Source organism: Corvus kubaryi, unplaced genomic scaffold (genome assembly GCF_017639235.1).
Source record: "Corvus kubaryi isolate FWS band 111438036 unplaced genomic scaffold, C.kubaryi_AGA036_p1.0 37361, whole genome shotgun sequence".
Classification (NCBI taxonomy): domain Eukaryota; kingdom Metazoa; phylum Chordata; class Aves; order Passeriformes; family Corvidae; genus Corvus; species Corvus kubaryi.
The window spans coordinates 2,320,011-2,342,951 of NW_024581118.1; positions in this window are offsets into that span (position 1 = coordinate 2,320,011).

Consider the following 22,941-nt stretch of genomic DNA (forward strand, 5'->3'; position numbering starts at 1 on the left):
CTGAGCAAAGTACCAAGCCCACCTACAGGCAGGTGCATTTATTTCTTGCTTCTAAAAGTTGCAATAAAACCGTGTGTGAGGCTGATAGCTATTTATTTATTAGTTCGTTTGTGGGGGCCACATGGACTACAGAACATTTTTATCCAATGTATTTCTTCGTTTGGTGGTGAGGAGAAGCTATTTATCAACAAAGTGAGATTTGAAGCTGTTTATTATTGTTTATTATTATTGGTTTTTATTAAAGAATCAGCCCAAGTACAGTTATGAAAGTCCACTGGCACAGGCCTACTGAGCTACTCAAATTGATAAGCCAGCCCTAAACATCAAGGATCCCAAAGGACTTGATTCCTTCCACCGGCTGGATTTCTGGAGCCAGGCTTGCCATTTTACCGACATCTATTTCCCCTTCTCCTTCCCCTTCCCCTTCCCCTTCCCCTTCCCCCCCCCCCTTCCCTTCCCTTCCCTTCCCTTCCCTTCCCTTTCCTTTCCTCAGTGAGGATCATCTCTTCAATTTTGGGTCATATTTGGAAGCCTTCCAAACCATGCCCTTGTCAGCTGTGTGACTGTGTTTGCGTGGCTGTCACATCTCCTCTCACTGGTTCAGCCACTGTGAAAAGTTCAGCTGTGTATATCTGCTCTCACCAAGGATGGACAAGGGCCTGGAGTGCCAGGACAAGGGGGAATGGCTTTAAGCTGAAGGAGAGCAGGGTTGGATGGGATATAGGGAAGGAATTCCTCCCTGTGAGGGTGGGGAGGCCCTGGCACAGGGTGCCCAGAGAAGCTGTGGCTGCCCCTGGATCCCTGCAAGTGTCCAAGGCCAGCTTGGACGGGGCTTGGAGCAGCCTGGGACAGTGGAAGGTGTCCCTGCCCGTGGTGGGGAGTGGGACTGCTTGATCCTAAACTCCCTTCCAACCCAAACCATTCTGTGATTCTCTGATTTTCAAGTCTTTCTTTAGTTCCAGAGATCTTCACACAATACACAGCCCCTCCACCCCACCCAGAGGCCCAGTTTTTTAAATTCTGAACCTCCAAATCTCTCTCTAAAGTCCTGAGCTGTGACTGTAGCTTTTCATGGGGTCTGGTAACAAACATTTGCAGAGCCAGGAGTTGGACTCCATGGTTCTTGTGGGTCCCTTCCAGCTGGGGATATTCTGTGATTTCATCATTCTATGAAATGCATTTCTGGCACTGATTTCTAAATAGTGTTTGTAGGCAAATCTGCATTATTTATTTTCAGGGAGATGGAAAATACATGAAACAAACCCAAACTCTCTCTTTTCTAATAAGTATTGTGCTTGGACAAAAATGAATGCAGGTTGCTTTGCACTAATTGGATTGGTGTCAGGAACTGTGAAGAGGATTTTGCTCCTGCTCACTCTCTACAGATAATTCCCAGAGTTTGCAATACTCATATACAATCTGAGAAAATCCTATCAGACTGGAATAAGTATTAATCCACAGAAATTATGCTGTGCAACCAATTGTATTTCAATCCATTTCAAATCTACCTATGTCCTTAATGGGTGGAAAATCTTTTGAAATCATTTCTGTAACCATCCAAACAAAGCAGTCTGATAATACACAGCATTTTCTTGCTGGACAATGGTACCTTTTTCTTCCTGGGAAGTTACATGGGCAGTTCAATGACTTTAGCCCAAACTAATAAGCCTGCTACATGGCAAAACAGTCTTAGATTCATACAGTTCAAGGAATCATTAGGGTTAGAAAAGATCAGCAAGTCCAACCTTTGCCCAAATTCTCCATTCTCACTAAACCATGCCACATGTGCTGGCTGCCAAAACTCATCACTTTATTCGACCATCTGTAGCATTGGACAATTTGCTTAATTGATCTATTCTGCAAAACCGCCTCATTAAAAGAGGAGACAGGACTTGGAATGTTTCTGTGAAAGATCAGGGGGATGACAGAGTTGGGGAATGGCCTCCAGGATTGTCCTGCAGTGCAGAAAGGAGAGTGAGCTGGGCACTGACACGGCAGGAGGGAAAGGAATCGCTCTGTGTTTCTCTCAGGATGCTCCCTGGGGACAGCGGAACAGGCAGTTCAAGGCTAACAAACCCCAGCTTTGGCCATGGATTTATGGGAGCTGAGGGACCTGTTATCACACAACAGCATGGGGTGGAAATGTCAGGGAAAACTGAGCAGGAGAGTTGGAGAGCAAAGCACTGGAGGGTTAGGAGAGGTGTTTAATGATGTGTTTTCTCTCCTGATCATCTTTGGTCAGAGGCTGGGACAACAAATATATTCAGGGGAATCTGTACCATTGCCTTTTTCTTGTGTTTTCTCCTCTGAACATGTTTTTGCCCGCTGCTGAAAAAACAGATTCTGTCTGAATGACCACTGAGCTGCTGCACTACATCTACCCTGGTGTTTGTCAGGGAGCTTCAGTGTGAAACTCTTCCATTTATCCTGCAGAGCTGCATTTATTGCAGTAAGGCTCCATCACCATTCAGCTTAGAGTAATTATTCCTGTCTTTACCCAAGAAAGCTCAGCAATCCATCTTGGCCAGGAAAAATCCACATATTTTGTAAAAAGTGGCCCTGTCAGAGCTCAAAGCCCTTACCTACAGCAAAATCCATGTTAATGTTGCAGAGCAATCTATATGTGCTTGTGTGAATGCATTACCTATTGATCAGAGAATTTGAAATAGTCAGGATGGAGGTGTTTAGAAAACTGATCATCAAACTAGTTTTAAAATAATAAAAAAGAAAAATTAAGCTTTACTAAATTCCTTCATGGAAAATTAATTTCCTAACCAGTTGTTTGTTCTTACACATTATTTGCCATCAGCTCTACAAATACAGAGCTGCTGGTCTTCAAAAATTGCTTTTAAATTATCTAAAGGCACTGCTACCACGGAGCTGGTGCCATGGAAATGGTGGATATGGACACAGTCCTCCAAGGTTCTTGGTCACTTAGGCCTTGAGAGGTCTGTGAGCAGAGGAGTTGAAACCAACGTGAACCTTTTTATTTTCTTCAGTGTATTTTTCCTTTGTTACACTTGTGATATTTTTATGTTTCTGCCCAAACCCCCTAAAGTGGAACCTCAGCTGTTCTTCATATTAATTTGGTTTTCTGGCTTCACCAAACATCCTTGTTGTCTCCTGGGGGGGAAGTTCTGCCCTTTTGCAGCCCCTTATGCTCATCTTTTCCTCAGCTTGGCAATTTTTATCACTTGCCTGTCTCCTCTTTGCTGCTGTCTCGGTGGTCACGTTGCTCATTCTTCTGTGCCAGTGTGTCTGGATTTGCCAACCCTGTTTGCAATCCCTATTTACACTCTGTTACTACACTTATTAGTTTGTTCTGAGCCCAAATGTATTCATTATATTCTGACTAATAACAATTCACTGGTGTCATGTGCCTCTGCTTTGGCTGCACAGAGACTTTTGTAGCTGCTGTTGTTTGTCATAGAGACCACCCTGAAATGTCCCCCCAGCCACCGGAGCAGTTTTAGTTCACATCATAAAATGAACTGCTTGAAAACCACATTTGTGCCTAAAACCCCCTAAGGCAGATTTCCAGCCGCAGACACTCAGGGCTTTACCTCTGGAAGTTCTGGGCATAACTTGAGCCACTTTTGGCCTCTCTATCAACCACATGGAACACTTTTGTGTGTGGATACCAGACAAATTCCAAATGATTTGAGGGAGGTATCCATTGATCTTGTTAATGCGGACACAACCCAACAGATGCAAAGCTTGCAATTCACCTTCTATTAAAAGAGCACTGACTGCCAATCTAGTGAAATACTTCTTTATCATCCAGAAATAAAAAGTATAATTTTAATTCACTGTTTGCAGTGTTTATCAGTCCCAGAAGTTGTTATTTTTGTAGTTTATTCTTCCTAAAAGAATCACTTTGTTACCCAAACAAAAGCAGGTGGAGAAACCTATCCAGAATTATTTAAACTCACCTGTAAGAAACATTTTCTTTTCTTTGCCATGCTGCCAGGTATGCCTGCTCTGCCAGGTACCAATAATCTGAATTTATTCCTCTAGGTGCTCTCTCAGGCCCCAGAACTTCATTATGGCTATAACCTCCAACTCTTATTATCTAAATTGCTAATTGTTTGGCTAAATCCTTTCTTAAGAAGTGGATGAAGATAAAGAAGCTCTATCAGAGACTGCAATGGGATAGAGGGCTCCAGTCAGTGATGTCAGTGGCCAGGACTTTTGGAGGAGAGGGGGGAAGGGTACAGGGCTGCTCTGCTGTGAAAATATATTTAAGAAGGGGGCGAACACTTGCACAGACACTGAGGAGTGAAGGGGAAAAAGGGGGGGAAAAAAGTGTGGACATGAAGATCAGAAAAGAAGGAGGGGGAGAAGATTTTCCAGGTGCTGGAGCAGCGTTTACCCTTCATTTTGTGGAAGAGACCCCAGCAGAGGAGGTGTTTTCCCAGAGTCTATGGAGAGGACCCTGGCAAGGACTGAGTCCCACCCTGGAGCAGGGTTATCCTGCAGGATTGCAGCTCATGGGCACTGACAGGGGAAAGTGGGAGGAGGAAGGAGGGACAGAGGTGAAATATCACAGACCACCCAGAGCTCCTCATTCTCCATCCCCTCTGGGCTATTTGGGAAGGATGCAGAGGAGCTGGCATTGAAGGTGGGCTTTTAATTTATTTCTCACTGCCGAACCCTATTTTAATTGGCAATTAATTGTGTTAATTTCCTCTAGATAAATCACTTTTGCCCATGAAGGTAATTGGTGAGTGATCTCCCCACCTTTACCTTGACCCAGGGGTTTTTCATCTTATTTTCTTCCCAAAGCTGAGTGAAAGAGCAGCTGGGTGGGTGTCTGGCAGCACAGCTAAAATTGGACAGGCATCCCAACTGAAACAAAAGGCCCAGTTTGAGAAGCTGGAGAAATTAAAACTTGGTCCCTGCAAAAGGACATAGTCCCCAGGGAACTAAACTATTTGCCTGATATAGCTTGTGAAGAAACAGTTGCCTGAAATATTGAGCCTCCCCTTTACTGCTGATGCTTTGTTTTCGTCAGATTTATAAACCCACAACATCCTTTGCCTTCCAAGGTTTCCCCAGGAATTGCTGTCTGTGTTACCCCTCAGCCTGACCCTGGCTCCCAGAGCTGCGTCTCTGCCAAACCACGTGGCGTTCTGAATTTAACTTTGACTAATTCCTGTCACTGGGAGGTTTTATGATGCTGTGGCCTGTAGGTGACACTTCATTCAATTCTGTCACTGCCCCTTTCTTTCCAACACTTTTCCTTATTCAAAATGAAGAGCAGGAGCACAAATTGGAAGTGAAAATTTCATAAAACTACTCAGTGTCTTACACCCTGGATTTTCTTGTTAGAGTGGTACAAGGGCAGAGAACTACTCGTGTTTTCTTACAGAAAACAACAGAAGCTGTCCAATATTTAAAGCTTCTTATGAACCTGGGCAAACTTTATGTCTTCTTTTCTTGTTTCTTTTTACTTACTTTTTTTTTTTTTTTTTAATGGGAAGCACATCAGTGTAGCCAGTTAATGCAAAGTGTTCATTTAAACAGTGCCAGAAATGATTTCTCAAACAACAAGTCAGAACCACACAGATCTTAAAATCTGAGCACGTAGGCTTTGTTCCTCTCCAGTTTCCCAGGCTTAGGAGTAAATGTAAACTGCACTTTTAGGTGTTAAAACACGATTGGCACATAATGCAGTCTTTTCATTCAATTCAATAGCTGCAAGACAAGAAATGGGTTCTTCAAAAGAATGTAAAGGGGGAAAAAATCACAGGGCATTTCAGCTTTACTTTAATAGACTTAAGATGATATGAGTACTTGAAACAAGCCCAGGGGAAACTTGGTAAGAGCAAAATGTGCAAAATAAATAAATAAATAAAGCAGAGGAACAAACCCCACACATTTTGTGCTAGATTTTAAGGAAGATTTCTCTTTTATTTTTTAGGATTTTTTTTTTTATCAAGTTTATCCCTTTCATTTTCTATTCAGTTTTTAAATATACCTATTAAAAGAATATATTGAGCTATTTCTCTGGTTGTGTTTGCTGTTCATTCTAATCTATTAGTAGCCAAAAGGCAAAAGTACCAGTGCTTAATTATCTTGCTGGTAGTATGGTTGGAGCCAGCTGAACTTAAACGACAGGAATTGTTGATTTAAGAATTGATGTGTTGTTTTAATACAGCCATTTAAGCTGTTTTAAGAATAGTGTAATAGGTGTTTAAATGTTAATGCCTCATTCCTCCTTCACAATTAATTTGGCATAGTGTCCCTGATGAATGAATTATTAGGTAAAACTAATATATTCAAGCAATAATAAAAAGCACTTTCTCAGTTAAAAGGGGCATCTGCTCGTTTTCTCCAGGAAAAACGAGAAAAATCCTACTGGTAAGGATGAACCTATTCCCTTCAATTTAATTTTTAATAAATCAAGTTACATCAGCTAAGAATTTTCTCCAATAGACATTTTTGAAAAGTATCAAAGTTGTTGTGGGTTAAGAGAACAGTGCAATTATATTTTCATTCTTCTGAATGCAAATTAGGAGCAAACATGAGGGACAATAACAACAGATCCAGTAATGTGTGTTTGTGGTTGGTTCTGTGGGATCTTCTCCTGCTGAGAATGCAAGAGCAAGGTACTTCATAAGATCAATAATTTCTACTGGGTTAAGGCCTACAGAAGGAAGGGAGGGAAATAGGGGATGGAATGGTAGTGGGCTCAAAGCTGTGAAGATTAAGTCACAAAAGTCAGAGAAATTCCTCAAAAAAAAAAGATTTCATGACAAATCTCTCAGACGGCAGAGCAGGTCGCTTGGATCTTGAAAGGCACCAAAGATTCCCAAACCCTCCACAACCTGTTCAAGTATTTAATTATGATAGGTTGAAGTTTTTTTCCCATATGGACTTTAAAGCCCATCCAGTGCCCCCCCCAACATGGGCAGGGACACCTTCCACCAGCCCAGGCTGCTCCAAGCCCCGTCCAACCTGGCCTTGGGCACTTGCAGGGATCCAGGGGCAGCCACAGCTTCTCTGGGCACCCTGTGCCAGGGCCTCCCCACCCTCACAGGGAGGAATTCCTTCCCAAAAACCCATCTAACCCTGCTCTCTGGCAGTGGGAAGTCCTGTCCCTCCATCCCTTGGAAATTGTCTCTCTCCATTTTTCCTGTTGTCTCCTTCAGGTGCTGCAAGGCCACAATGAGGTCACCTGAAAGCTTCTCTTCTCCAGGCTGAACATCCCCAATTCTCCCAGGCTTTCCTCTGCTCCATCCCTCTGATCATCAAACCCAGCCCCTCTAGAGTAGTAACCCATTCTTCTTCCATGTAGCTCTTGACTGGTCAAGCAGAAACTTTCAGTTTTGATAGTAAAGTGAGGAAAAGCTGTTTTCTTTCATGGCAGTTGCAGGATCAGGGTCTAAATATTTGCATTTGCCTTGTAAAGTTTGCCATGTCACATAAATAAATGAGCACACTACTGAAAATTAAATGTTATGTTGCAACTAATTCATTTGCAATCATTTAGCACTCGCTAGATTTTACACTAATTGCTCTATGAGATTAATGAATTTACAGAGCTCTTTGAGTCTCACATTTCTTGGCAAAGCACACTGCAAGGAGCCAATAAAAGTGGCTCACAAGCTGCATCTGATGTGAGACATCTTCCAAACCTCTGCCTAGAGATAGTGAATGCCATGCACTGGAGTTTTCCATGAGTGGGCTGCCTCCAAGGTAAAAAAGTCAACTCAGAATTGTTTACTTTTTCGAATTTTCTTGGGTTTCTTATTATTTTATTGGATGACTCAAGGAGAGTCAGCATATAGATCTTTAGGTATGTGCTGTCCTTTTCCCATTATCAGGGTAGAGTTCTGGCTTTTTGGAGAATATATCTTAACAGATTTGTTCATGAACAGAAACCCTGAACTTTAAAAATTAGAGGTTAAAGTCCGTCTGGTGGAAAAAGGAGTGATTATATATCCAAAAGGAAAGACTGTTAGTCTAAGCTGGAATTCTCTGACTCTTGTTTTCACTGAGACATCATTGCCATTTATAGAAGTAACACATACAACCACACATATCCCTGAAATTTATTGCTAAATTGAGATCACTGCTTTTATTTCCAATGGAGCTTTTCTGTTGAAGTCACTGGGGATTCATGCTAAGAAAAAGAGCTGTGGGGAGGCATAAGTTGTATTTAATGCGTGTGTGTACATGGTGCACCAGGAGTTTTGTAATCAGAAGAGCAGCATGTGGGCAAAAGCTTTGTCTGCTGGGTAGTCAGAATTTCCAAAAGGAAAAGAATATTTGTTTAGGGAAGCCTTGTAATAATGGGGTATGGGGTTTGTGGAGTTGTTTATTCCTTGCCTATTTGGATGTGATCTTTCACGACAAATATGACCTTCCATGTTAAATTTCCCTGATTTCTATTTCAGTACTTATGCGTGCTGGCTCCAAAGTCATAGAGGCACTTTTTTTTCCCAGATTAAATGAAATTAATTTCTTCCATGTTGTTTTACAGTTTTAACACAATTAACATGTCCTGAACCAATTATAAACAGGCAGATGGTGCCTTCATCCTGGGGGCTTGGAGCAACCAAGGAAGGTGTCCCTGCACACAGCAGGGGGTGGAACAAGATGATCTAGAAGGTCCCTTCCGACCCAAACCATTCTGGGATTCTGTGATTCCATGATCAAGCACACTATATTTTTATGTAAATCCTTCATAGTTTCCATTGTAACTGCCCTTTCACTTTTTCTTGTAGGTTGTTGGCTTTTTTTGTGAACAGAGGCTGTGAGTGTGGCTTTGCCTCCAGAAGATGACAGTGTGTGTAGGGGATTTACAGCAACGTGTCACCTCGAATCATCAGATCCTTTAGATAAAGATGAGTTAAGCAAGGTCTAATTAAAAGCTGGGAATGAAGGCCTTAAGATGCAAAGAGGAGACTACAGCTTATCATTCTGCATGCAGTTTAAATAACTGGTTCTGCACTGAAATGCTCCTGAAAGCTGTTTAACACCGAGTTTCCATAAAAATCCGTAGTTTTCTCTCTGTATTACTCTGCTTTCTAGCAGAAGCACCTGACAGCTCAATGGCTTCATTCTTCCTGCCCTTCACCCTGTTCACATCCCTGGCTGCTGCTTTGAAGGATGTTTTCATTTATTATTGACTTCCATATTGATATTAATTTGCAACAGAAAGAGCTGATCAGAATCATATCGAGGGAAGACTACTCCTATCTCAGTGCAGTGTCCTGTTGCTATGGGAACTGACAAGAGCTGAGGTTTACACAATTACCAAAGTCTAGAATAATTCTGGATGTCGTCTGATGTTAGATATATCTACATGCATGAACACATGGCCACAGACACACACAGAGAGAAAATATCCACATCTAAGAGTTGCTGGCCACGATGTGAAAGGAAGACACTCCTGGTTGTCACACCTTGCCTGGGTCTCAATCTCTTGCTGCACAAACAATGGACATTTCTCCTGTCTGATCAAGTATTTCTCTGGAGAAAGCCTGCAAGCTGGAGAAAGCCTGCAAGCTGGAGAAAGCCTGCAGTGATTCCATGTACACCAGGCAGGACCAGGATTTCACATCAAGAGTCCCGTGGCTCCTGTTAATCCCACTTCCAGCTGTTCTTCACTAGGCAGCTTTGAGGGATGTAGAAAGTAGCCCAAAATAACAGAATCCCCCAGAAATCCCGGGATCATCATAAAAAGAAGAACCTCTGTGCTCTGGATCATGTCAGATCAGGGCAGGCTGTTTGAAATTCATTCAGGTCTCTGCTGCGCTTCCACATTCTGTGCTTCACCTGCTGGGGAGTCATGGAATCACAGGATCATTAAGTGTGGAAAACACCTCTGAGATCATCTATTCCAACCATCGAACCAGCACCACCACCATGATCACCACTAACCCATATCCTCAAGTGCCACATTCACGCGTTTGTTGAACACTTCCAGGGGTGGTATGAGTTAGGTCAAAATATTTTCAGATAAACCATTACCTGCTCAAACAATTAATGCAAAAGACCTTGGGGGTTGGAAGGACCATTGGAGTCACTGACCTCAGGGTCAGAAGGGAAGATTCATCTCCCTCCTGAGGGTCAAGCTTCTATAGACATGCAGCTATACCCATCTCTTGTATGACACGTATGGACTTCGTTCACCCCACTCCATCTTTCCACACCTCATCCTCTTTGTGTACCAGGCTCTAAGCTGGGTGTGGGGACAGTAACAATGTCTGTATTTTGAGGCAGATGATGCATTCAGGTTTGGTTATAATGCAGTTCTGATAATCACAGTAACTGTGAAATGCAAACAATCCCAGAATGGGTTGGGTTGGAGGGAACCTTAGGGATCATCCTTTTCCACCCTCCTGCCATGGGCAGGGACACCTTCCACCAGCCCAAGTTGCTCAGAAATCATGTAAGTACGATGTACACCAGTGAGTAACTTATTCAGTTTAGGTCATATTTTGCCATTTTTTCTATCACCGCTTCTCATGGCTGCTGGTGGCATTGCTATTTTTTTGCTAGGTTTCAAAATTTTACTGATTATTATATCTTCCCCTTAATTATGAACATTAGTCTGTGTCATTAGTACAGCAGCACTTACAGAGACATGAGGTCAGTTTCAAGCTGTCCTATCTGTTGCTCCCTAAAAATAGTAATAATCAATTCACTGAAAATTCCAAGCAGAAAAAGACACTAATATTACTGAGCAGAGGAATAAAATGACATTTATTTGAAGTTTTAACTGAATTTTTCCTTTCAATCGCATCCCTCTCACACATTGGGCTGGCATTTATTTTGCTGTTTATTTTGCAGTGACACGAGCAAACAAAACACACCTCAGACAGTCAGTGAGGCGATGAAACTTAATTGAGGAGTGCTTGTACCTCACTGCATTGCCAAAGGATTAACTTTTCATAACCTGACAGGCAGAAAGACATTAATGTTGTCAAAGCCTGTTTCTCAAATCTGAATGAGTGCAGAATATTGCTATTTTCTTCTTCCAAAGCACCAGAGACTTCCAGTGAAATGAAGCACTTGAATTGTTCATAATCCAGTCCTGTTCTCTGATTGGGTGGGAGATGGTTTGGATATGTACTGATGGGGAGAGACAGTAAGGAGCAATTCCCTCGGGACTTTGGGGTGCATCTCATCAGGTCCCACAGATTTAGGGATGTTCAGGCTCCTCAGGTGCTCATGAACCTGCTCTTTACCTATGGTAGGAGGGACTTTGCTCCCCCAGCCCCCATCCTTCTGTCCAGCCACTCCAGAGGTGTGGGAACAGAGGTTGCCATTGAAGACTGAAACACCAAATTTGTTGAGCTCCTCAGCCTTCTCCTCACCCATTTTTACCAGTTTCCCAGACTTGTTTACCAAGGGATGACTGCCTTCTTTGACCTTCCTTTCCTGGTTACCAGACCTGAAGAAGCCCTTCCTGTTATTCCTTGTGTCCCTTTCCAGGTTCAGTTCCAGCTTTGCCTTCCTCACGCCTTCCCTACACAAGGAAATTTCATCCCTAGACTCTTCCCAGACCACCTGTCCGTGTTCCCACTGCCTGTGCATTTGCTCCTGTCCCTTTAGTCTCACCAGCAGGTCCCTTCTCAGCCATCCTGGGTCCTGCCTTCCTTGCCCCATTTCTTGCTCCTGGGGATCACCGGCTCTGGCGTTCCATGGAAGATTTCCTTAAAGATCTGCCAGCTCTGTTCTGCTCCCCTGTCCCTGGGGACAGACCTCCCAGGGGATTACATTTATTATCTCCTTGAAGAGCTGAAGTGTGTTTTCCTAAAGTTCAGGGGCCTGACTTCACTCCTTACCTACCTCCTATCCCCCAGGAGGGTGAACTCCCCCGGTACAGAGTGGCTGCAGCCCAGGCTCCATGGATTGATAATATTGGATCATTGGATTGATAATATTGGATTATTGACAATTATAGTGCCCAGAGAACTGTGCAACTCTGTGTGCAGAGCTTCACAAGCAAACATGGAGTTAGTTAACTTAAAACACAGAAAGGACTGTAAACACACCTGAAGTAATGCAGTGGTTTTAAACAAGAAGGGAATCTAGAGATTTAGAAACTTCCAGGGAGTTCTTAAATTGCACTGAGATGACTACTTATTTTCAAATTTTGTAATTAGCTTTTTGCTGGACCTTTTGTTAAAAAAAAGACTGCAGTTAATTTAATGTCTTAAGAATGCACTCAAAACATTCTAAGACAAAACTGAAGTTAGAATCCTCCAATCATCAATGTTGGAAGAGGCTTTTAACTTCATCCAGTCCAGCCATCAATCCAGCACTGCCACTGTGACCCCTGGATCACTGAACACATCACCCAGTGACAGATCCAGATGCTTTTTAAGCACTGCAGGGATACTGAATCCTGTGGACCCCAGCTTTTCCAGGGGCAGCTGCAAACTTACAGAAAACGGTTTTTATTTCGAGTAAATACAGATGTTAAGTATGTTTTAAGAAAAGTTCTCTGTGTTTTTTAACAATAATGTTCAGATAATTACTTCAGTCTACATTGTATGAATAAAAGAAACCCCGAAAGAATAGGGTCAGCCTGGACATCTCTGATATAAATTTGCTGTTTAGCAATTACAGGCCTGTGCTAATTGCTTTCATCCATTTTCACAATGGGAAAGACATGAGGTAAAGGAAAATGAAAAATAAAAGCATATATTGCAAGTTATAAACTTCCTGGATTTACACTTAAAATGTGTTCAGTCTCATGATCCACTTCTTTCCCCCTAAAACATGTCAAGATCTGTGATCAGGGCTTTCAGAGCGGCCCTGCATGGACAGAAGGCTTGGAGTCTGTCGAGCTGGGTAAATGAAAGCTGGGAGTGCATCATCTTTCACTGATTGACGTGCTAAATTCCTCAGAGCACAACAAGTTAAGGACTAAGTAAATAATCGATTAGCTGTCAGCCTTTCTGGTCATCCTCATGAAAGGGATTAGTGACAGCCGGGGGCCAGAGAAGTGAGTCATGCTCCTACAAATACCTTTTGAAGCAGGACAAAAAAACTCCCAGGGAACACTTCTCCCATTTCAAAGCAGGGTTTAAGGCAATGGTCGTGCAGAAAAGGCTGGCTCCCTTCTCTCCTGTGCCTTTCCTAATTAATCTTTCATCAATAAAGAAAACAGACCCCAAAAAAATTAGAAAAAGTATCAATATATTTCTGTTACACGGATTAAAATAGGCAAGGCCTATGTGGGAAAGCAATTGCACAGATTTGGACAGCCGGATTCCATCTGGCTATGGAACCAATTATATTTGTATTTAAACAAATGTGCCAGACAGAAGGAATGGAAATTCTCCACATCTTCCTGGCAGCAAGCAGAACTTGTTGAGAAGCCACTTGTTGTTTGGCTTGTCTGATGACTTCTTTTATTAAATATTAGCTGTATCCAGAAAGCAAAACCAAAACCAACAACTTTGAACTTCAGGGCTGCACACATTGATCCCTTAATCTAAATTTGCTTTTATACACTGTGCTTTTTGCCACACCTGAAACCAGACAAAGCCTTTTATCTGGTACCAGCAAAGTTACAGGAGTGGAAGAATGTGACTTTTGTACCAGACATGGCTTCCCTTACTGTCCTTCAAACCCCCTGTCCGGCTATTGCAGCTGGGCCCATCAGCTGTGCCACCACCCCTGATGGGGAGAATGGTGCTCTTTACTCCCAGGCAGTCTTTAAAAGGGAATTAATTCACTGTTGTCTAAGCAGTCTTTGAGCTGAGAACTCAGTGAGGATGCCCTGAATGCTGGAATTGCTCCTACCTACCCTGTGCCAGAAATTTGGGTTCCTGTGTCGTGCCGAGCAAATCAGGTGATGGTGAGGAACCAGGCATGGAATAAAACACAGACAGTAATTCCAAACTAGGGTCTACTTAAAATAAGAACAGCTGCATGAGTTAAAAAAAAGGAAAGAAGATTGCCAGACTTCTTTCCCTATCCAAATTCAACTTATGTTCAGATCAAACTATAGACACCAATTTCCTGGTATGAATGGCTTCCTCGCATTTTCCTTGCTCTTCCTTCAGAACTAATTCCAGCTCCAGAACTCTTCCAGGTCCCTGATCTGTTGTTAGACTGTAAGTGGAATATCTGTGTTTCACAAGAAAAGACTTTGGTGTGGGTTATTTACTAAGGTTTCACTTTCTGTGTGGCAACCCTTACAGTTTGAGTCTTCCCAAAGAAACAGTTCTTGTGGCCAGTTTGAGGAAAATCTTATTCCACAAGCTGTCTGTAATTCCAATAATTTTGATTTAATTATGGACTTCCAAAGAGCTTTCTGGTAAGTATAAATTCAAGAGGCACTACTCCTGAAGAAGTGTTTCTTCCAGCATCTTCAGGCACTGGTTTTGTTTCTTTTTTAAATAAACTATAGAATATTTTATAAAGTTAAAATATAAAATATTTTATAAAATAACTGCATTTGTGTATTTCCTAAATCACTGCAATTTAAAAAGTTCACACCTCTGCTGTGGAAAGCATTATTTTCTGTGTCTCTAAGTAAAATTGCAAAAATTCCAGTTTCAGGTGTCCCTATGCTTTCCACTAAGTATATTTGAAACATTTCTCAAACAAAACAAATAGGAGTTGCATTAAATGAATGGTGAGGAGAAGCACTTAAATTCCTGGAATTTTTAAAGTTTCTCTCTTAAACTTACAGCTACAAAACTGATGTTTACTCATGGAGTGAGCTGCAAACAGGGAAGTCATAGGAAATCTTTAAATGATTGTAAGACAGAGCCTTAACATGACCTGTAGAACCTCTGGAACATTTATTGTACAATCCAGTTGATGCTCGCTGCCAAAACTGTTCCTGTCTTCCTGTCAGAGTTCTTCAGGAATAATGGACTGTAGGCTGAGGCTTATTTTTAAAATCAGCACCTGTGTCACACAAACCAGTGGCATAAAAATTGAGGCCTTGTTTAAAACCAGTTTTGTTCAGTTCTTGTTGCACAAGCTGCTCACATTTGCAGTCAGGGAGGTGCTCAGCCCTCCATAATGATTGCTCACCTAAGTTCCTGTACAAAACCACAAATCATTATCTTCTGCATTTAAATTAATTGGAAAGGACAGAATGCAGCAAGTTTTCTTCCCTTTTTTCTTCATTTCTATTTTTTTTTTCTTTTTGGGCAAACTCTATTCACTAAGATTTGTAGAAAACAGATGTGATTCTACTTTAATGCATTCAGACTTCACTGCTTATTGAAATATTTGCATTACTTTGAATTTAGAAAATAAGCTTAAGCTATTAATGGACTTTGAATGGAAAGATATAAAGAATGTCAGTCTTCACTGTTTCCTACTAATTACTAATTCTGTTTCCATAAGAAGGTTTAATGTTTCTGCCTAAAATTAACCGTGCATGCCTTTTAGAATGTGTGTTTAAAAGACCTCCTGCTGCTGCGGGAGAATTTTATTTTGTAAAGTTCTTGTAAACATGGAAAAATTAACTTGTGCATCTGCTTTGGATAATGGAAAATCCTTGGTATATGCAGACACAAGTGTGTGTATACAGGCAAATATATTATATATATATACATAAAATATTGTCCACCTGCACAGAGCAGGGGCTCAAGCCCTGCAAACTTAAAATATTAAATTAATTTCAAAGCATTTTAGATCACTTTATGAGCAGCATTTTGCTTCTCCTTTTCTTAGATTCCATATGAACATGCTATGTTACATAGCCGAGTTACCCAAATGCCATTTAGGAAATGGGTGTGATGACTCATTTTCCAAGAAATACCAGATATCCACACTTCTGTCAGCAAACTTTTTCTCTCTGTACCAAACTGATTCTTCTTATCTAGAAATGAGTGGAATGTGGATTGTTATGCATCCTGTTTGTACAATGGAAGGACTCAGAGTCCACAGTAGGTGAGTGCCATGTGTGTTTACTCATCCAGTGCAGATTTGGTGTAGCTTTTAATCCAAGTGTGCCAAACTACTGAAGGCAATGTTCCTAAATATATCAAACACTTATAAATGTGTTGCCAGGAAGACCCCCCAAGATACTGTTGACTGCTCTTTCTGTCATCTGCCTTTCCCATTTGCCTTTAGCCTTTGGGTCTCACTGGTCATTGGCATTTGGGAAATCTTTAAATGGCGTTTATCAAAGAGAAAGTGCTCCAAAATCCCTAGAAATTAATGCAGCAGCTTGTGCCCAGCTTGCTTGGGTTGAGCTCACGCTATTGACTGGGGAATGGTGTATGACCTATGTGTGTCCATGTGTTTGTGGGTGTTCTGGCACATGAGGGGGTAACAACTCCACCCAAGGTCCTGTTGGGAAGTTGAGAGGAAGTTACAAGTTCCAGCTCATCCAAAACTCTGTGCACAATCTTATTCTGCCTTCTAAGTCCATGGCAGATTTGTTTCTCACGTTTAGGTTGGATATTACACAAGGAATCCTTCCCTGGGAGAGTGGGGAGGCCCTGGCACAGGGTGCCCAGAGAAGCTGTGGCTGCCCCTGGATCCCTGCAAGTGTCCAAGGCCAGGTTGGATGGGGCTTGGAGCAACCTGGGCTAGTGGAAGGTGTCCCTGCCCATGTTGGGAGTGGCACTGGGTGAGCCTTAAAATCCCTTCCAACCCAAACTGTTCCATGATTCTGTGACTTTATGAACCCCTTAAAGACACCTTTCCTTCCAGGAAGGCTTTCTATGTAATTATTTTAGCCACATTATAATTAGGTTTTTCTGCAGTTGGAACAACTGCTTGTATACTCATTAAGTTGTTAATAACTTAATTAGACCAGCAGCAAATTCCCAGCTTCACGCACATGGTGAGTTCCCTTTAGCTCTTAACATGATCTGTGCATGTAACACATCCCAGCAGCATCATTGGGCCATCCCTAGAACTCACTTCAGTTCTTGATGAACTAATTTCAATTACTAATCCAGAAGGCATCTACCCCAGGAAAACAAAGCAAACCAGGAAATTTATGCTGTTTTTTGAACTGTGTGAATGACTTTTAATTTGGACATAACAGATCAACAAGAGAAGGTTTTTTTAATTGAAAAATAAAAATGATTTATGATCTTCTTTCATTGCTACTTTCCTGGGTTTTTTTCCCTTTTCTGTTGTCACAATACAGAAGTCCTGAATTTAAATACATCAGTACTGATGAGCAATTTTGCCTGTGAATATGTAGGAAAACCCACGAGATCCTTCACACTGTGTAATATTCAATAGAGCTCTGATATTTTCTTTCCTTTTACTAAAGATGACTGTGTCCCTCAAATCAGAAAAGACAAAAATTTTTCCTCTAAGAGAAAGGTCGATTAGCAAAGAATAAACTCCTACCAGGAAAAATCTCTCAGTGAAGCACAGTTGTATTTATGCAGCCTCCTTGTTTTCTAAAAGCCACATACGGATAATTTTCTTCTTTTTAAATATTGTATCTTTCTCCATTGTTCCTAGGAGGTATTTTAATGCAGAAAATTGAATTTCAATTAATTCCATGTGTGCTGTTCCAGATTATAGTTCCTTACCACTGCTGATGCGGGCCTGTCATTACTCACACCCTGCCTCATATTCAGCTCCATGTGAGCATTTTTTAAGCCTGGTGTGAACACATTCCGTTTATTACTCACAGGAAGTTATTCAGGAAGGTGCCGTAGCAAGTCCTCTAAAGCCTGGTTCTCTTTGTGGATTATTGAGCTCTTTTATCAGCTCGTGTTGTTGTATGGCCAATAATAAAAATTATTTCAAAGAAAATTAAACTGGTGGTGGTAGAGGATTATTATATTAAATTTGGGTTTATTTTTTTTTTTTAATTCTCAAATAATGAGGAATGGATGCCTAAATAAAATGGAGCATCTGACCCCCAGGGCTTCTGCTGCCAGCTTTGCCTTGCTTAAATTACTGCAAAGGACTAAGAAATGCTAAACTGAGATCTAAACCCAAGAACTGTCCAGTCCTCAGAGGATAAAACTGATAGAAGCTTTGTGGAACACCCACAGATGCTATAAAATATCCTGGGAGATAAACTGGGGCAAGAACTCAGATATTAAGGGTAGAATCCATCTCCACACTAAATTACATCTGGATCCTGTTGCTCTGGGATTGAGAACTCCTTTTCCCACCATCGTGCAGGGGGAAACCTTCCAGTAATTAAATGTTTTCCTCACGTTAGCAGAGAGACCTTAAAGCACAATGAAGTGGCAGTGAAGAAGAATCCACTTTCTCTGTCAGCTTAGATCTTGAAAATACCTTCCTTCCAAAACTGCTTGAAAGGGAACTGTGTCTGTAAAAAGGAGCAGAGGTGGAATCTATTGAAATTCTTTACAGGCAGAATTGAAATTCCAAAAGTAGGCTTGTAACAAAGGGCACTTCTTGTGAGAGGATTAAAAACTGGAAAAAAAAGCACTTTTGATATGACATTTCTGTTCAAAAATACCTACAGCTATTATAAAGAAGACAAAATACATTAAGTTATTATTAGGATTACAATGACCACCTCGAAAATATGTCACTCATTTATCTAACGGAAAGATAGATGGGAATGAGCTGGGGTTCTCACATTTTCCTCAGGGATGCTGTGACTCTGTGCTTGTCTCTGTTCATTATGGCAGCCAATTAGCACAACCAATCTTGATTGGGAAAAAATGGAGGCTTTTGTTGAAGTACATTTATTCCATTCAGAAGTGAAATTATACTACATTAGAAAAAGGTGATGGCAATATTTAAGTTCAAAAACTTGCTGTTTCATGCTCATAAAATCTTCATGGAATGGTTTGGGGTGGAAGGGACCTTAAAGCCCATCCAGTGCCGCCCCCTGCCATCGACAGAGACACCTTCCACTAGCCCAGGTGGCTCCACACCTCAACCAACTGCCTGGATCTTAAATAAGTTTATACATCACTCCTGCCTTGCACATAATTAAACAAAATAATTATCAAACCATCCCAGGAAGCGTTTCAGCAGGAATGTGCTAGAATGGATTACTCCATTTAGTGTGTTCAGCTGGCAAAACTGAGACACAGAATTTGCTCAGCCAAGAGCAATCATAAATTGGTCTCAATCATTAAAAAAGAAAATCTAACTTGATTTCCTCTAAATCACAAACTATTAAATTTCACTAAGCTGTTCCCAGGAATGTAGTAGTCCTGATACTAGAGGTAGAATATAATTTATCCTTTGTTCTGCGTTTGTAAAATCCCATTTTGTTTTTTCCTTTAAGGAGAGAATCAGTGTTTATTTAGGGAAATTCCTCTGTAGGTACAGAAGTCTATTTTCTCACTTTTAAACTGACTCAACCTCTGACTTTCTCATCTGACTTCCTGCATAATAAGTAGCTCTAAGAACTCTACCCAGTGATTCTTAGAGTGAAGGGATTTGTATTTTTTCCAGCTATGCAAGGGAGCAATACTAAGAATGATAAACTGTGGTGAAGCAAGAGCAAGTGTGTAAGGAAAAAAATCCATTCTTTATTTAAAAGCTCCACTCCACCTAAATTTCATTAGATGACTGGTAAAAAAAACGCTTGCCACAAAAAAATCCAACCAAAACAAAACACACCTCCCCCCAACCAAAATCTGGTTTAGTCTCAACTTTAATTATTAAAACTCGCCCCCCCCCCCCCCCCATTTTATATCATTACCAGCAATCCGCATTAACATACGGCTGTTCTAAGGACAGAAAGGGAGCAACCTGCACAGCTCCTGCCTCAGATGAGAAAGGAATTAAGTTTGATGAATGCTGTTTATGTCTCACTAACAGCCCTAAAGGCGTCTCATAATTTTGTGATAAGAAAATATTTCCCTGTCAAGAGCCATTAACATCTGGTTTTTTTTAAAAGTTTAGTCATTACATGCTTTGCCTGACAGGTCAGTGTAGTACAGCTTGATGGATAACAGTGAAATGCTTGAAAGGCCTCCAAATGAAGTAAATGCTCCAAACTTAATGAAAAATGCTGAAGTGCAATACTGTTATAAACACAAACCATCTAATTGTAAACCAAAACAAAGCACCTTCTTGGTTTGGGTAATTTTAGGGATATTTGAGGAATAAGGGGATTGCAGGGCCTCAACCTCTTCTCTGCATCTCTTTTTTGGAGTTGCTCTTTCCACCTCATATATTGCCAAGGTTTCAGCTGTTAACTACAGTGACCTTTGGAAATATCTATTGCAAAATTAATAGGACTCAAAAATATTCATTAGAATAGAAGAGTTCCACTGCAGACTGAAATTTAACTTGTGAGTTTTAGTCCTTAATGAAGTTTGGAAGTGAATTATTTTTGCATGGCAAGAAAGAGGTTGAAGAACATATTCCTCCAATGGAAAATAGTTTGCCATTTTACACACTTTAGAAAATTGTTTGGCAAATGGACTCAAAACCTGGACTTTTTGCTGCATCCCAACCAAGTGTCTGTGTCCCAAGGTTGGCTTGGGGGAGCAGGGAGTGCAGGCTGAGCCGTGATGGAAGGCAGATATACAAGAGCTGGATGTGAAGACAGATGACAGAGGAGAGAGAGAAACCCATGGATAAAAAGGGATAATGCTAGAAAAGCCAGAGATCAGCTGGAGCTGAAATTTGTAAGGGTTTCAAGGGCAAGAAGAGCTGTTGCTGCTCCATCATCAGTAGAAGAATGAACAAGGGAAATATTGGCTTGCTGGGAACAGGGAGGGTGATTTAGTGCCAGAAGACAGAGATAATAAATGCCTTCTAAGCTCTGGGGCTCGCTTCCAAGGTCTCCCAGCCTTTTGTGCCTGGAGCGAGTTTGTACCTGGAGCAGAGGAGCTTCCAGCAGTGGGAGAGGAGATACTCGAGCAGGGATCTTTTCAGAAGCTCAAGATGGGTTGCACTGAAGCACCAAGAGAAGGATGGCTGCTGTTATGGCAACTGCCATCATTCTGTCATCTCTCACAGGCTTTGCTTTATTAAACTGTCTTTATCTTGACCCAGGAGGGCTTTTTCCAAGTCTTATTCCCACTCCCCCTGTCCTGCTGAGGAGGTAAGTGATAGGGTTGTGTCCAGAAAGGGTCAAACCTACCACAGCCATTGAGCTGCTCCTGGGGTGGGCTGTGTGCCTCAGGAGAGCCTGAGAGAGCCAGGCTTATTCCAGCAGGAACAGGGAAAGCTCTGGAGATGGGGGAGAATGAAACTGTACCTGTGGGATGCTAATGAGAAAATAGAGGCAACTCCTTTTTTGCTGAATGACTGATAATCAATCATAAATTGGTAGCAAACATTTAAAAAAAAACAAAACCAGTTTCTATTAGCCCAGGTTGCTTCAACCCTGCCCCTTTATGTGTTTGTTTTTCTTCACTTAAATGCTTCATATGTTCACTGTCTTGTGTTTGCTCATTTATTCAGGAAAGTTCATCTGTGTTTCAGTGGTTTTCAAAAGTCCTTTCACAGGACTTTTCTTCACAGACACCCAAGGACAGGACATTATTGCTGAGTCAGAGCTGTCTGCACACCTCCAGAAATGCCCCTGCTGTTATTTTATCTTTGGCAGAATTGGATCAAAGCAATTGTTAGTGGATAGAATAGCAAATCCACCTCAGTGGGTATCACATAGCAGACTCTGTGCTGCAGGATTAGATTCCAAGAGGAAAACCCAGGCCAATTCTACACAGCCCTGTGGGATTTCTGTCCTTTCTTACACTTTCAGGGGCTTCAGTGCCAAACCTTGGATTGTTCCCTGTTTGCTCAGCGCTTGTGGTGGAGCACAACACAATAAGATTTCCCAGAGTGAGGCTATGGAGCATGATTGTTTTCCCTTGCAGTGATTTGTAAGCTCAAAGACTCTATTTCATCAATGGCACAGGGTATTAATGGGATTTTAAGGTGCACCTCCTTCATATATCAAGGGGATAATAGAGTCACAAGCAGACTTACATGATAAATCATTACAGCTTTAGAGGAAAAGTTAATGCTTTTGTTCACAGAAATGTTAAAAGCTTTAGGAGGCAATATTTTAAACTGCTTAAAATGATAAATCAAAGCAGATTAGCTTTCCAGATAAATATGTATGTAGGTAAAACCCTGTGACACTAACTACAGCCACATATATTGGCTATAATAGGTTGAAAAGCATCCCTGTGAATCCATTAATTATAGTATTTCTGACAGAAATTCTACAAGAAGTCTTCCATATGTCCTGTATATCATGTGTTCCATATGTAGAGCCACACAATACTTGAGACACTGCTTTTGGCTTCATTTAGCTTATTAATAAAACCCTAATTAATATGCACTGGTTAACAATTTATTCCTTTACTCGTCAAGGTAAGTTCCTTTTGGAAAATGAGCATTCCTGTGGGTTTGCAGGATGGGAAAATATCACAAATGTAGGGAATTTATTAATTTTCACAAACTACCTACTTGGCATTTTGAAGGATCTCTGTGCCATCCTCTTTTCGTGGGGTGTTTAGCAATTAAGAAGATCAGGACAAACAAAAAATAATTGACTGTAAGTTTGTCACAGGAGATTTTCAACAAGACAAGGAGAAAGAAAATCAATTTCTTTTTTAAAAAAAGAAACTGTGAAGTGTAGCAGAAAGAGACAATGGTCCTCATCACCAGATCTCACAGAATAGAAGAATTCAGCATCCTGACCATATAAATATATAAATGCAAAATGAAAATGTGAAATGGTTAATAGAATAAACAGACCCTCTTACAAAGCCATTAGTTGAATTATGAGTTGAGAAAGAGGAACATTTTCTCCACAGAGCAGACTGAAGTCCTAATTTCCTACTAGAATGGGTTTTATCTCTCTTTCTAAAGAGGAATGATTGATAATTGGGAAAATAAATCACCAAATCATCATCATCATAATCGTTGAATAAGTAACTAAATAAACAGAAAGCAGATTTCCATGAGAAGATTATTTTTGCAGAAAAGGTTGCAGCTCATTTTTCTCAGTGTGAGAAGGGAATTTTGATTCTATCAATATTGAAAGCTGTGGATGTGCAGACCAATGGGCCATTT